General features: G+C 43.7%; 1 pseudogene; it reads left to right on the forward strand.

Annotated features, from left to right (window-relative positions):
• The first annotated feature begins 6,159 nt into the window (after window positions 1-6,159).
• On the forward strand, window positions 6,160-6,280 carry LOC131494194 (U2 spliceosomal RNA; annotated as a pseudogene).
• The last annotated feature ends 7,091 nt before the right edge of the window (window positions 6,281-13,371 follow it).

Raw genomic sequence — 13,371 nt, forward strand, 5'->3', positions numbered from 1 at the left:
CGGCCCCTGCAACGGCTCCGTGCTGGCAGCTTGCCAGGGGAGGGGGCGGTGTGACCCACAGTTTCTGCTGGTAATTGGTGGTGGGGATGGTGGCACCTCTCGTAAGGGGCAAAGATTGCCCCTGGGCCGGCACATCGGCACAGCCATGATGCTACGGAATCTCACGACTGCCCCATGAGCCGAGGGAGAGAGATCAGCAGTCCCTTTTTAGAAATGTGGCTGAAGGCACAGAGGAGTGGCCTGCCCTGTCAGCCCTGCTGTTTCTCAGCATTTGCTTCCCCATCTTAGGACAAGTCCCAGTGACCTGTGTGATGAGTTCTGTAGCCCCCAGGGACCACGCTGGTCCTGGAGCGTGGGAGGAGGGGGTCTTTCTTTCCATTTTCTCCCAATCTCTTATGTGATGTGATGGTAAGTTCAGCCAGACTGTGAGACAGCGGTGTTCTGGTAAATGCCTAACAACCAGCTCTCAAAAATGTGTTTGTCCTGTCTTTCTATCTGTTTGTCTATCTATCATTTCAGTTTATTACAAATTTTACCAATATAAAGTATGTGTAGCACATGATTTACAAATAACTACAGAGCATACAATTCTTGATTACAGGGTCCATTTAGCCAATTAATTCTTATGGGATGCTTTTATTACTTTTTGCTAAACTTTTGAGTCTGTAGCCAAACTAGAGTCTCAACTTCCTTTTAATGTTTTTAAGTTCATTTATTTATTTTGAGAGAAAGACAGAGCAAAGGAGGGGCAGAGAGAGGGGGAGAGAATCCCAAGCAGGCTCTGAGCTGTCAGCACGGAGCCCGACGCCAGGCTCGATCTTATAAACCGCGAGATTGTGATCTGTGCTGAAATCAAGATTCGGACACCTAACTGACTGAGCCACCCAGGCACCCCTAGAGTTTCAAGTTAACCATGATTTGACAAACAGAGTTGCCCTATGATTCACAGTGCTTTACCCAATAATTTATGGTCATTAAGTCTGATATGTAATTTACTGCTAAACTCTTTCTCAGATTATATTCATTAAGCTGAAACCATTTCCAGCTTCCGTGCTCCATATGTCAGAACTTTCCTTAGCTGTGTAATGGCTTGAGTGACTATGTTGAATGAGATACTTGTTTGCAAACACCAGAAAAATATTTCTTCAATTTTGTGCTTTTCACAACGTAATGACTATAAAGTAATGTAATGTAACGTAATGTAATGTAATGTAATGTACATCATAGTGTAATGACTATAGACACAGCCCAATTTAATCTGCATTATTAACAATTTCCCCACCACTTTCCATTAAAAAAATTTTTTTTAATGTTTATTTTTGAGAGAGAGAGAGAGAGAGAATGAGAGGGCGCACACACAAGTGAGGGAGGGGTAGACAGAGAGAGAGAAAGACACAGAATCCAAAGCAGGCTCCATGCTCTGAGCTGTCAGCACAGAGCCTGATGCGGGGCTTGAACCCACGAACCTGAGATCATGACCTGAGCTGAAGTCAGACACTTAATTGACTGAGCCACCTGGATGCTCCCTGCCCCCGACAACTTTCTTAAATTTAATCAGTAAAATAACAAATCAAGTCCCTGTTTGTAGTATTTTTCCAGTTTCCATGGGGTAAATTCTCCCACGGTGGCCAGTTTTAAAATACCAACCTCACAGCACATTATTATACAGTGTTTCCACCACACAGATACAATAACCACAGCAGCACAAGAGCAAAGTGTAATGAAATGAGTAGATTTTGAGTATTTATTACCTTTTATTTAATATACTTTATTGAATCATTATTATTTAATGAAAAGTTTTATATAATCTAACTTTAAGGTGTTAATGACTCAGGAGTACTTTTTAATTTTTTTTTTTTAACGTTTATTTATTTTTGAGACAGAGAGAAGACAGAGCATGAACAGGGGAGGGTCAGAGAGAGAAGGAGACACAGAATCTGAAATGGGCTCCGGGTTCTGAGCTGTCAGCACAGAGCCTGATGTGGGGCTCGAACTCACAGACCGTGAGATCATGACCTGAGCTGAAGTCGGCCGCTTAACCGACTGAGCCACCCAGGCGCCCCTCAGGAGTACTTTTCTACTCTCAGGGTCAATCACGTTTCTTGACTCTACCGTGAAGATGGACAAAACCGTACTATTGTCAATGCTGTTTGTTAGCTTTCGAGCTTTTAGGGCCAACCTAGCGGCAAAGCAAGTCAGAGACTTGTAGTTAGCGAACACAAAGATTTTCAACCACGATGAATAGGAAGACAATTATATAACAAGCATAAATAAGAAGAATGGAGAGGGAGAATAACTGGTCTGTTTCTTTACCTTCCATAGCAGCCAGTACTGTGTTAATTTAGTGCATAGAGGAGTGAACATGCCATGAAATTCATGAAGGCAACTGCTGGAGGGACATATAAAAATATGATGAACGAAGTTGGAAAGGCAGCGGCTAGAAGAAGAAAATAAAAATATAATATGAATCAGGGAGGCGTATGAGAGAGGAAGAAGACAATAGGGGAAGCATGCGAATTGTCTTGTTTTTCACTTCTGAATGTCTAAAGGTGCTGTCTAAAATTAATCCTAAAATAAAATTGTGAGCTAAAGTCGTAATGGTATAACCATGAGAAGATCTACAAGAAATCACTCTGAGCGATTATTTGGGCAAAGCTGAACTTGATCACAGGCAAAAGAGAAGCCAGCGTTTGGTTCTTAGAAGCTGAATTTGGCTTTCATGTTCAGGTATAATTTTGTAAGTGAAAAAAAAAAAAAACCCACATCGCTATTAAAAAAGTAACTTCTGCTTCCTCAGCCTGGAAGTATATATACTTTGCAGGAATCTTTTTTTACTGTCTATTTTGCTTTCGACCACATATGCAAATACCCTGAAAGGCCCGCACTCACATTTCATCTTGAATTCCACCTCCCTTGGCTCTCCAGCTCCCCGCGGCCAGCCAGGGGAATTCTGGAGTTACACTGGGGACTGGTCACATTTTGTGCCTGTTTGCACCACAGATATTCGCCATGTGCTAAACATTGCACTTTTCCAGATGGTACATTCTTTTTTTAAAATGTCTGTTTATTTGTTTTGAGAGAGAGAGATCATAGGCACACGAGCAGTGGAAGGGCAGAGAGAGAGGGAGAGAGAGAGAACGCCCGATCCGGAGCTCGATCTTGACGAACCGAACTGTGAGATCGTGACCTGAGCCGAAATCAAGAGTTGGACACTTAACACACTGAGCTCCCACCAGGCACCCCAACATTCTTATTATTTAATCCCTATTACCCTAAATTTATGTATAATGGAGTGGGAGGCCCAGGCAGATTAGACATCTTACTCAGAGTCCTACAGCTTAGTGGCTTAAGTTGGCAAGTTCCTGTTCTCTGCAGCAAAGGATTGAAATAGTTAAACCAATATTGGCCAGGGCATCACCCCCTTCTCCTCCCACCAACCTCGCCCAGGAAATGCCCCCAAGCAGAACTCTGTTGACAAGTGTAGGGTGCCCTACCTACACTTTACACTCTTATTCTATTTACTTCTCATTAAGGCAAAATCTGTATGAAACAGCTGAATTTTCTTCATTTTCAGATGGGGGAACAGTCTCAGTGTAGTTAAATAATGTGCCTGAGATCACCGTTCCTGCCTGCTCCCCGCCACTCTCCTCCCAGCAGCCTGTGACCAGTCCTTCCCTCTGTCAGGCCTCATGCCTGCTGGGAACGGTGCTCCCGGGAGGGCGGGTGTCACGGCCCCACAGCCTCCTCCCCGAGCACAAGGGCTTTGGGTCTCCGATGGGGTCTGTGGCAGCCCTGCTTCTGTTGATGTTCAAAGCTCACATTGACCTCCTGCTCTGTTTCTGCAGGGCGTGTCCAGGAGCCACGCCTGAGCGGAGGCCCATGGGGGCCACAGGCCAGCTGGCAAAGTGGTTACTGAAGCATGAAGCCGGCACCTGCAGTGCCTCTGCTGCTTCCCTGTCCCCAAAGGCCACCGTCCAGAGTGGGTTGTACAAAGGCACCGAGGCCCCCAGGATGGTTGTGGAGGACCTGGGCTCTACCCTGTGACAAAGGATGCGGGACCCAAAGAACAGCCTTGGGACACGGAGAAAGGCGCCTCCCTTTCTTCCCATCATCTCGGTGCATCTTGGCGGGAGTTGGGAGGGAGGCTCCTCCACAGAGGCATCTAACCTTGACCAAGCTTCTGAGAACGGAAGCTAGGCCACTCTGCTCTTTCGGCTCCACTCTGCCGCTCTGCATAGTGATCCTAACCTCACTTAGCTCTTTCCGGACCCTCTAACCCCAGCCTCCCAGGCCTTTGGCTCCCTCTCCCCTCCTCCAGGGTCAAACATGGCAGCATCTCGTTCAAAGCACCTGCATTCCTTTCTGTCTCCTTTGGCTCCAGGAGAGGATGTACTTAGCTGCCTTGCAGCGATCGCTGTAAGGTGACCTCTTTGGGGCATGAGCATCTGGCTGGGTCCGAGCTGTAAGGATGCAGGATCAGACAGCCTTCCCTGCACCCATCCCACTCCAGCCTCCCATGTGGCTGCAGCCCAGACAGCCAGGTTTGCCCAGGGTGAGCCACCAGTGATAGTTCTGACTGGGGGACTGACCCATAGTGACCCACAGTGACCTAATCACAGTCAACTCCAGATCCCATCCGGGCCACATTTGGTTGGTCCTGGTGTTCACTGATTCAAAAGGAGGTGTGAGGGTTCGGGAACATCTGTCTCTGGGAGGCTGACCTCACGTGAGAGATGGTATTCAGGAGCCATGCACGGCTCTGTTCCACCATGGATGCTGTGGACCAGGGAAGGAGCCGGCGAGAGTCCCGCAGGTGGAATGATACAGACGGCAGGAAGCAGGGACAAGAGGAACGCCACATCCTGCTTGCTCTGGCAAAGCCAGCCACTCACTTTCTGTACCTCCGGCCAAGAGCCTACCTAGTGAGGCATGTGGAGGAAGCGGCCAGGCTCCTGCATGGTGGGGCTGAGGACACACCTCCCATCCAGACCTTACTTCACTAAGGACAAGGGAGAAAAGTCTGCCTCCAGAAACCGTGTCTCTGTTCTCTGACCCTGGCCTTCCTCCAAGAGGTCAAAGGCATGGTGGCACCACTGCCAGGGGGTGGCTGTCCTCATTCGGTATTTGCCCAGGGAATCAGTTCTGGTTCACAGCCAGGCCTCAGAGGGTGCATAGCGAGTCCCTGGGTGCCACTTTCCCTCCCTCACCTTCCTGGTGACAGGCCGGGAGAGCCGCGCGCAGCGCTGTCCAGACCCCCCCGCCCTGCCTGCCCTGGGAACGCGGCCTCACACACATTCCCACCTGACCCCTGGATGTCTCTGCCTTGCTGCCCACTGCTTCCTGGCCTGGCCCTCTCTTAGCCAGCTCCCAGTATGCCCATCCTCTCTGTGGGACAGACCGTCTTCAAGGAGCTTGATGCGCCAAGGTAAATTCTTCTCAGGACCTCCCTGCGGGCAAATTTTCTGTACCCAGTAAGGGTCCATTGTGGCCCAGGAAAAGCAGCCCTTCCCGGATTAGGTAGAATTTTGGAAGGACCACCATTTCGACCCTCCTCCCCTGTGGCCGTGCCACACCATCATTGTGCTGCCAGCCGTGTCCAAGATTCAGTCTGGGCCTGCCGCGGTTGTTCTAGATGCCACACCAATACAGTGTGTGCTCCTCTCCTCCTCCGTCCCCTCCCCTTCCTTCCTCCTCACTCCCAGTCCAGAGGCTGCAGCAGTGGTTGACCTAATGTGATGACCGGAGGGCAGTCACTCCTTGCACGACTTGGCCACGGGCACTGGTGAAATGAATGCATGCTTTACTTTTGTTTCTCCTGGTTTCCCCAGCCTGCGGGCAGCCTCTGGGACCCCACGCCCCACGGCTCAGCTCTGTCTGCTCTTGGAATCCTAGCTCTTCCCTTCGGCCCCTCCTTGGGCTCTCACTCGAGGTCTGTGTCCCTGCCTCGAGCCTGCCACCTCCTTGGGACAGACCTGTGTTGTGGCCACCTCTCCAGAGCTATGTCCCCATTGGTAGCTGCCAGATGCTCTGTGAACCCTTTTATTTTTTTCTTTAGCATGTGTTTAATTTTTTTTTTTTGCATGTAAACAATGGATTCATTTGGCTTCTATTTAGTTGTGAGAAATGATCAAATTTTATTTTTTTCTTCTATTTCTATCCACTGCTTCTCGGCTTTTTTGGCTAAGATCGAGTGTAGTATCTGTTCTTATATTTGTATCCAGTTGTCTAACTCACTTATTAGTAGTTCGTCTTTCTCCACTGATGTGAGATGTCACCTTTGAGGACACTAAATTTGCGCGTGTAATTGAGGCTTTTTCTGGATCTTCTGTTCCACTGTTTTCTCTATTTACCCATGAGAACAATGTTTCCATGATAGAAGATTTAGAGTATATTTTGATTTGTGGTATACCTAGCCTTCCCTTCTTCCTTGCTTTCTTTTTCTTCTAAAAAAGTTTTATTATGGAAAATATTTGAATATACACAAATAAAATAATATAATGAACCCATGTACCCATGGTTCAACGTCAACCTTGATCGACATTTTGCCGTTTTTGGTTCATTTATATCTTATTGCTTCCTTAATTATTTTTATAGTTTTTTAATGTAAAATTTTATGCGTGTATATTTTTATGTATATTTGCAAAATGCTCTACTTTTGTAGCTCATACCTCTATCAAAACATAAAATATTCCCATCGCTTCCAAAAGTTCCTTTGTGCCTCTTTCCAGTCAGTATCTCATTCCCAGAGGCAACCAATGCTCTGATCTTTTTTTTTTTAAACATAGGCTATTTTTCATATAAATAGGATCACAGAATATATGTACTTTTTGTGTGCCGCTCCATCCAGTCGGTAATGTCTGTGAGATTCATCCGTATTGAAGGGTGTGTCGATAGCAGACCTTTTCATTGTTGAACAGAATTCTATTGTACAAATATACCATGATTTGTTTACTCTTTATCCAGTTGGTGGACATTTGGGTTGTTTCTGGGTTTTAGCTATCATACATAAAGCTGTTATGAATATTCATGCATGGTTTTATGTGGACATGTGTTTTTACTTATCTTGGATAGGTAGGTAGGAATGCATTGCTGGGTCACATAAGTGTATGTTTAACTTTGTAAAATACTGTTAAACTGTTAACAAAAGTAGTTGTATTATTGTACATTCCTACCAGCATTCCTGTTCCTCCAAATCCTCTCTATCTGGTGTTATTAATCTTTTTTAGCCATTGTAGTGGGTGTGCTGAGGCATCTCAGTGTGATTTTAATTTCCACTTACCTGATAAGTAATAATACTGAGCACCTTTTGGCCATTTGTATATATTTGTGTGTGTGTGTGTGTATGTATGTGCATATATATATATATTTGTGTATATACATGCATATATGTATTCATTTTATATATTACACATTTTTTGGTTGTATAAGTCTTTTTTACATTTTTTTTATTGGGTTGTATATTTTTAAATTATTGATTTGTTGGAGTTCTTTATATGTTCTGGATCCTTCCTTGGTCAGATATATGCTTTGTGAATATTTTATCCCAGCCTATGACTTGCCTTTTCATTTGCTAATAATACCTTTGGATTAGAAGAAGTTTTTAATTTTGAGCCACCTGGGTGGCTCAGTTAGTTAAGTTTCTGACTCTTGATTTCAGCTCAGGTCATGATCTCATGGTTCGTGAGTTTAAGCCTCTCATCGGGCTCTGCACTGACAGTATGGAGCCTGCTTGGGATTCTCTCTCTCCCTCTCTCTCTGTCCCTCCCCTGGTCTTGTTCTCTCTCCCTCTCTCTCTCTTCCCTCTCTCAAAATAAGTAAACTAAAAAAAAAATAGAAAATTTTAATTTTGATGAAGTCTAGTTTCTCAACCTTTTCTTTTATGGTTACTGCTTTCTGTGACCTGTCCAAGAAACCTTTTCTTACTCCCAGGGCCCATAGATATTTTTTAATGTTTTCTCTAAGGAGCATTATAGCATTAGCTCTTTCAGTCTAAGAAATCTTGTGTTTTGTTTGTTTTTGTTTCTTTTGTTTCTCTTCCTCCCTTCTTTCCTTCCTTCCTTTCTTCCTTCCTTCCTTCCTTCCTTCCTTCCTTCCTTCCTTTCTTTCTTTCTTTCTTTCTTTCTTTCTTTCTTTCTTTCTTTCTTTCTTTCTTTCTTTTTTCTCTCTCATATATGTTGTGAGGCAGGAGTCAAGAATGATGTATTTTCATCATGGATATCCAGGTTGTTCCAGCACCCCTTCTTGAAAAAGCTCTGTTTCCCATGCATCTTTTTTCAAAACATCCCCTCACCTTCCTTACTGCCAGAAACCACACTCCATTCCCCTGCTAAGCCTGCTCCTCACTGATATCCTCTCTCTGGTCTCATGAGATCTCCCCCAAAGCCGAGCCTCTTTAGGGAAGACCAAATTTCTGTCAATGCCACATCCGTGGTGGCAGAGCATAAAGGCACTCAGTGTTAAAGTGAACTTTCGGCTGTTTATTCCTACTTCCCTAAAATAAAACCGTTTGGGCATGACAGGTGTGTGGCTGTGCATGGTGTGTGTGATGTCTGTGAATTTCCCAAAGACAGACCGGATCTTATCACCCCCCCAGGCATCTTGCACAGTATCAGGCATATGGCGGTGTTGAGGAGACAGCTGTGAGATAAATGGAAGTGGAGATCGTAAGAGATTTTGACTAGTGCCTTACTGAAGATCACATCCTTAGTGACGCCTATATCTTCTCCTCCACCAAAAACATATGAGCTAAACCTAAAGGACTTGTTCTTGGGTTTAAAGCTCCATGAGGAAGACATTCTTATCTATTATTTGTGCCTGCAGAACCCAGCTTAGGACTCGGTCCTGGGAAATCATCATGCTGGTTGAAGAGGGTTGGATGGCCCAAGTTTGACTAAATGACAGCTTCTGGTTCTTTATCTTCTCAGTGGGCTCCTGCTGAGTGTCGTGTCAAAATGCCCACGTGGAGTTGTCAGTTCTACCTTCCAGCTGCTTTTGCAAATTAAAAAATGTATTTGGCCATCTATAGCATTCCGGTGGCCTGTCCCTCTCCACGTCTCCTCCTGTCGCCGACAGCATTCATCATTACTCCTTCAGGCTCCAGGTGTCTGGTGGAGTTATTTCCCAGTTACACCAGAACTCATGTTCTCCACCTCCAAGAAAGTACGGCCTGCTGGTTGCATCCCCTCTCTTTTTCCTGCAGTTTATCCTAATCCTCACAGGGAATGTGAAGGTTTCAGGACGTGGCTTTCTCTTTAGGTTTAAAAAAATGTCCCATTGCTGTATAAACAGCCTTCCTTCTTCTTGATTCCAGTTTCATGTAAAAAATGCATTATAATAAATAACAACATGGGACAGTCGTTTATGATGAATTAAGCGAAAAACAAAATTCCCAACATGTAATGAAGCAGAATTTATGGCATGATTTTAAATTTAAGAAAGAAATTAAGATGAAAGAAATATAGTTTGGTAAACAGGAAAAAATGAAACGTTCTTCTCACATGGGTTATTGATTTGCGGGTTATGGTATTTAGGATATTAATGACTTTCATCTTATTCTGTATTCTTTATGCTTTTTTTTGCATCATGTATAAAATTAACATGATTTATTTTAAGAGTCAGGAAAATATTGGGGCGCCTGGGTGGCGCAGTCGGTTAAGCGTCCGACTTCAGCCAGGTCACGATCTCGCGGTCCGTGAGTTCGAGCCCCACGTCAGGCTCTGGGCTGATGGCTCCGAGCCTGGAGCCTGTTTCCGATTCTGTGTCTCCCTCTCTCTCTGCCCCTCCCCCGTTCATGCTCTGTCTCTCTCTGTCCAAAAATAAATAAAAAACGTTGAAAAAAAAAATTAAAAAAAAAAAAAAAAGAGTCAGGAAAATATTATCAACCTTTTTCTTTATTGTCCTCAGTGTAGATCATAAGCTCTCTGAAGAGAGTATGGTAGAGATACTGATAGCCTACCAAAATGTATGCTCTCCTAATAACAGGATTAAGGCCGGCACATGGCTGAATTGTCCTTCCCAGCCTTCCTCGCCATTAGCTGTGGCCATGAAATTACAATGGAATTCGAGCCCAAGTGGGCATGCCACTTACAGGCTGGGCTTTTGTGAGCGGAGATGTGCTTTGTCCATTCGCCCTCCTGTTTTGCTGATTGGGTGCAGATGACAACAAGACTTTAAAGGACCAAGTTCTGGACCATTGTGTTCCAGAACCACAATCTGAAGGAGAACCACCCTCCCACTTGAATAAGTGTTGTAGGAAATAACCTCAACAGAAGCTTCCCTTACTCACCTGTTTCTCCAGAGTCTAACTGGGATCTGGCACAGAATAGATGCTCAGTGTGTTTGCTGATTAGAACTGAGCATTGACTTTCCTGGTATCTTGGTCGCAAAGCTATAAATAAAATATGGATCCTTAACTTGCCACAAGTTTGTTATTACTCAGAGTTAATAAACCACTATGTCACGTAAAATGGGAGAAGCTTGCAACAGTATGTTTCTATTTACTCAGTCATCTTTTGTGGGATTGCTGCCATATATTTCATGCATGTACGGAATACACTCCAAAGTACAGTGTTACATTTTTTTGTTGTTATAAACGGTCCTAATGTTTTAAAGAAATTAAGACAAGAAAAAGTAAATCGTTTGATTATATTTGCCATTACCAGTACTCTTCTTTGCTTTCTGTAGATCCACATTTCCATCTGGTGTCTTTTCCCTTAGGCTCCAAAACCTCCTTTAGAATTTCTTGTAGGGACATCTGGGGGGCTCAGTCGGTTAAGGGTCCAACTTCAGCTCAAGTCATGATCTCACAGTGGGTGAGTTCGAGACCCACACCACGCTCTCTGCTGTCAGCACAGAGCTTACTTTGGATCCCCTGTCCCCTGTCTTTCTGCCTCTCCCTTGCTGTCTTTCTCTCAAAAATAAAATAACCAGTAAAAAAAAAAAAAAAAGAGAATTTCTTGTAGTACAAGTCTTCTGGAGATGAGTGATTCGAGGTGTCAGTAATCTGAAAATAACTTTATTTTATCCTCATCTTTTCGAGGATTTTATTAACTTGAGTTATGAGTTAATAATTGCTATTCTTTTAACATGCTAGAGATATTTTTCCATTGTCTTATGACTCCCATTTTTTTTCTGACAAAACATCTGCCTGAAGTGGTGTTCCCCCATATGGAATACTATTTTTCTCTGTTTTTAAAGATAATCTTCTTTTTTTTCAGTAGGCTCCACGCCCAACATGGAGCCCAATGTGGGGCTTGAACTCAAGATCTGGAGATCAAGACCTGAGATGAGGTCAAGAGTTGGATGCTTAACTGACCAAGCCACCCAGGCACCCCAAAATAATTTTTTGTTTTTCATCATTAGAAGTCTGACTACGACATGCCTAAAGGTGGTTTTCTTTCCGCTTTGTCATGCTTGGGGTTTACTAAACCTATTGTACCTGCAATTTGTTTCTTTTCAATAAACTTGGGACATTTCAAACATTATTTCTTCACATATTTTTTCTACTCTCTTCTCTCCCTTCTTTCCCTCTGGGACTTCAGTTACACATATATTATACTATTTAATATTATCCCAAAGGCAACTGAGTGCATTTTTATTTTTCTTCAATCTTTTCTCCTCTCTCTTTCAAATCGAATCATTTCTATAGATTGGTCTTAAATTTCATTAATTTTTTTTGCAACCATTATTCTGCTATTGGCCCAAATTTTCATTTCAAATATACTTTCTGGTTCTAAAATTTCCATTTTTTGTCCTTCTGTTATTTTATTTTATTATTTAACACATACAGTCTTATATTAGTTTCGTGTGTACAAGATAGTGATTCAGTTATTCCTTACAATACCCAGTGCTCATCAGGACGAGTGCACTCCTTCATCCTCTCTATTCCTCCCATCCTCTTGCCCACCTCCACTCTGGTAACTAGCAGTTTCTTCTTTATAGTTAAGAGTCTGCTTCTTGGGGGCACCTGCATGGCTCAGTCCATTAAGCTTCCGACCTCGGCTCAGGTCATGATCTCCTGGTTCGTGAGCTCCAGACCCACGTCAGCCTCTGTGCACACAGCTCAGAGCCTGGAACCTGCTTCAGATTCTGTGTCTCCCTCTCTCTCTGCCCCTCCCCCGTTCATGCTTTCCCTCTCTCAAAAATAAATAAAAACATTTAAAAAGTTTAAAAAATAAGAGTCTGCTTCTTGGCTTGTCTCTCTCTCTTCTTTTGCTTGCTTGTTTTGTTTCTTAAATTCCATATATGAGTGAAATCATATATTTGTCTTTCTCTGACTAACTTATTTCACTTCGTGTTATAATGTCTAGCTTCATAGACGTCATTGCAAATCGCAAGATTTCATTCATTGTTATGTGTCATAGACTCTGGGTCCGGAGTTCCCTCTTGTCCAGCAAGAGAGCGGATGCAGGATTAAAATGCGAGAGAGGCTAATGTCTGGGAGGAGACAAGAGCCCTGAGTAAAGGTCCTTGCTCCATTTTTATTAGGATCAGAAGGCTTACAAGCATGATGGACGTGCACAAAGAGACAATGATACCGTGAACATTAATTCACAGGCGTGAGGGAAAGGGGTTTTGAAGATATGCAGTGTTACGGGTTTGGGTCAATACAAAACAAAGTCCTGGTGCTGGGCAGATGTTTGTTTACAGCACACATGAAGCACCAAGTCTGCTTAACTTAGCTAGCTTAGGGGACAAGACAGAGCAGGCTACCTCGGGGTCAACAAAGCACCTTTCTTTTGCTAATTAGCCCCACTCTGGGCAACTTCACCCTGCTGCAGTCAAAAGCCCTGTTTACTGTTTACCTATTTTGGTCTTTCCTGTGAAAGCAGCTTTCTGCTATTGTACTAAGTTGGGGGGGCGTTTCCGCCCTGAATACCTAATCTTCTTTACCTCATTTTTGATGTTTTCATCCTGAGGCCTCTCTGTTCGTATATCTTTGTCCTATACTGGGGGCCTTTGCCCTGATTACCTAATCTAGTTTACCTAATCTTGGATGTGTTCATCCTGTGGCTTTCTATTTCTTTATGCCTTGTTAACCTATTGGTGCAACCTCTGGGAATTCCTAGCTATTCCCCACAGTTATGGCTGAATGACATTTCATTGTATATATATACCACATCTTCTTTATCCATTCATCTCTTGATGAATACTTGGGCTGCTTCCATAATTTGGCTATTGTCAATAATGCTGCTATACATATAGGGGTATATGCATCCCTTTGAATTAGTGTTTTTGTATTTTTTGGTTAAATACCCAGTAGCGTGATTATTGGATCCAGGCTATTTTTAACGTTTTGAGGACTCTCCATGCTTTTCCACAGTGGCTGTTCCTGTTTGCATTCCCACCAATAGTTCAAGAAAGTTCCTTTTT

This window comes from Neofelis nebulosa, chromosome 13, assembly GCF_028018385.1.
Source record: "Neofelis nebulosa isolate mNeoNeb1 chromosome 13, mNeoNeb1.pri, whole genome shotgun sequence".
Lineage (NCBI taxonomy): Eukaryota > Metazoa > Chordata > Mammalia > Carnivora > Felidae > Neofelis > Neofelis nebulosa.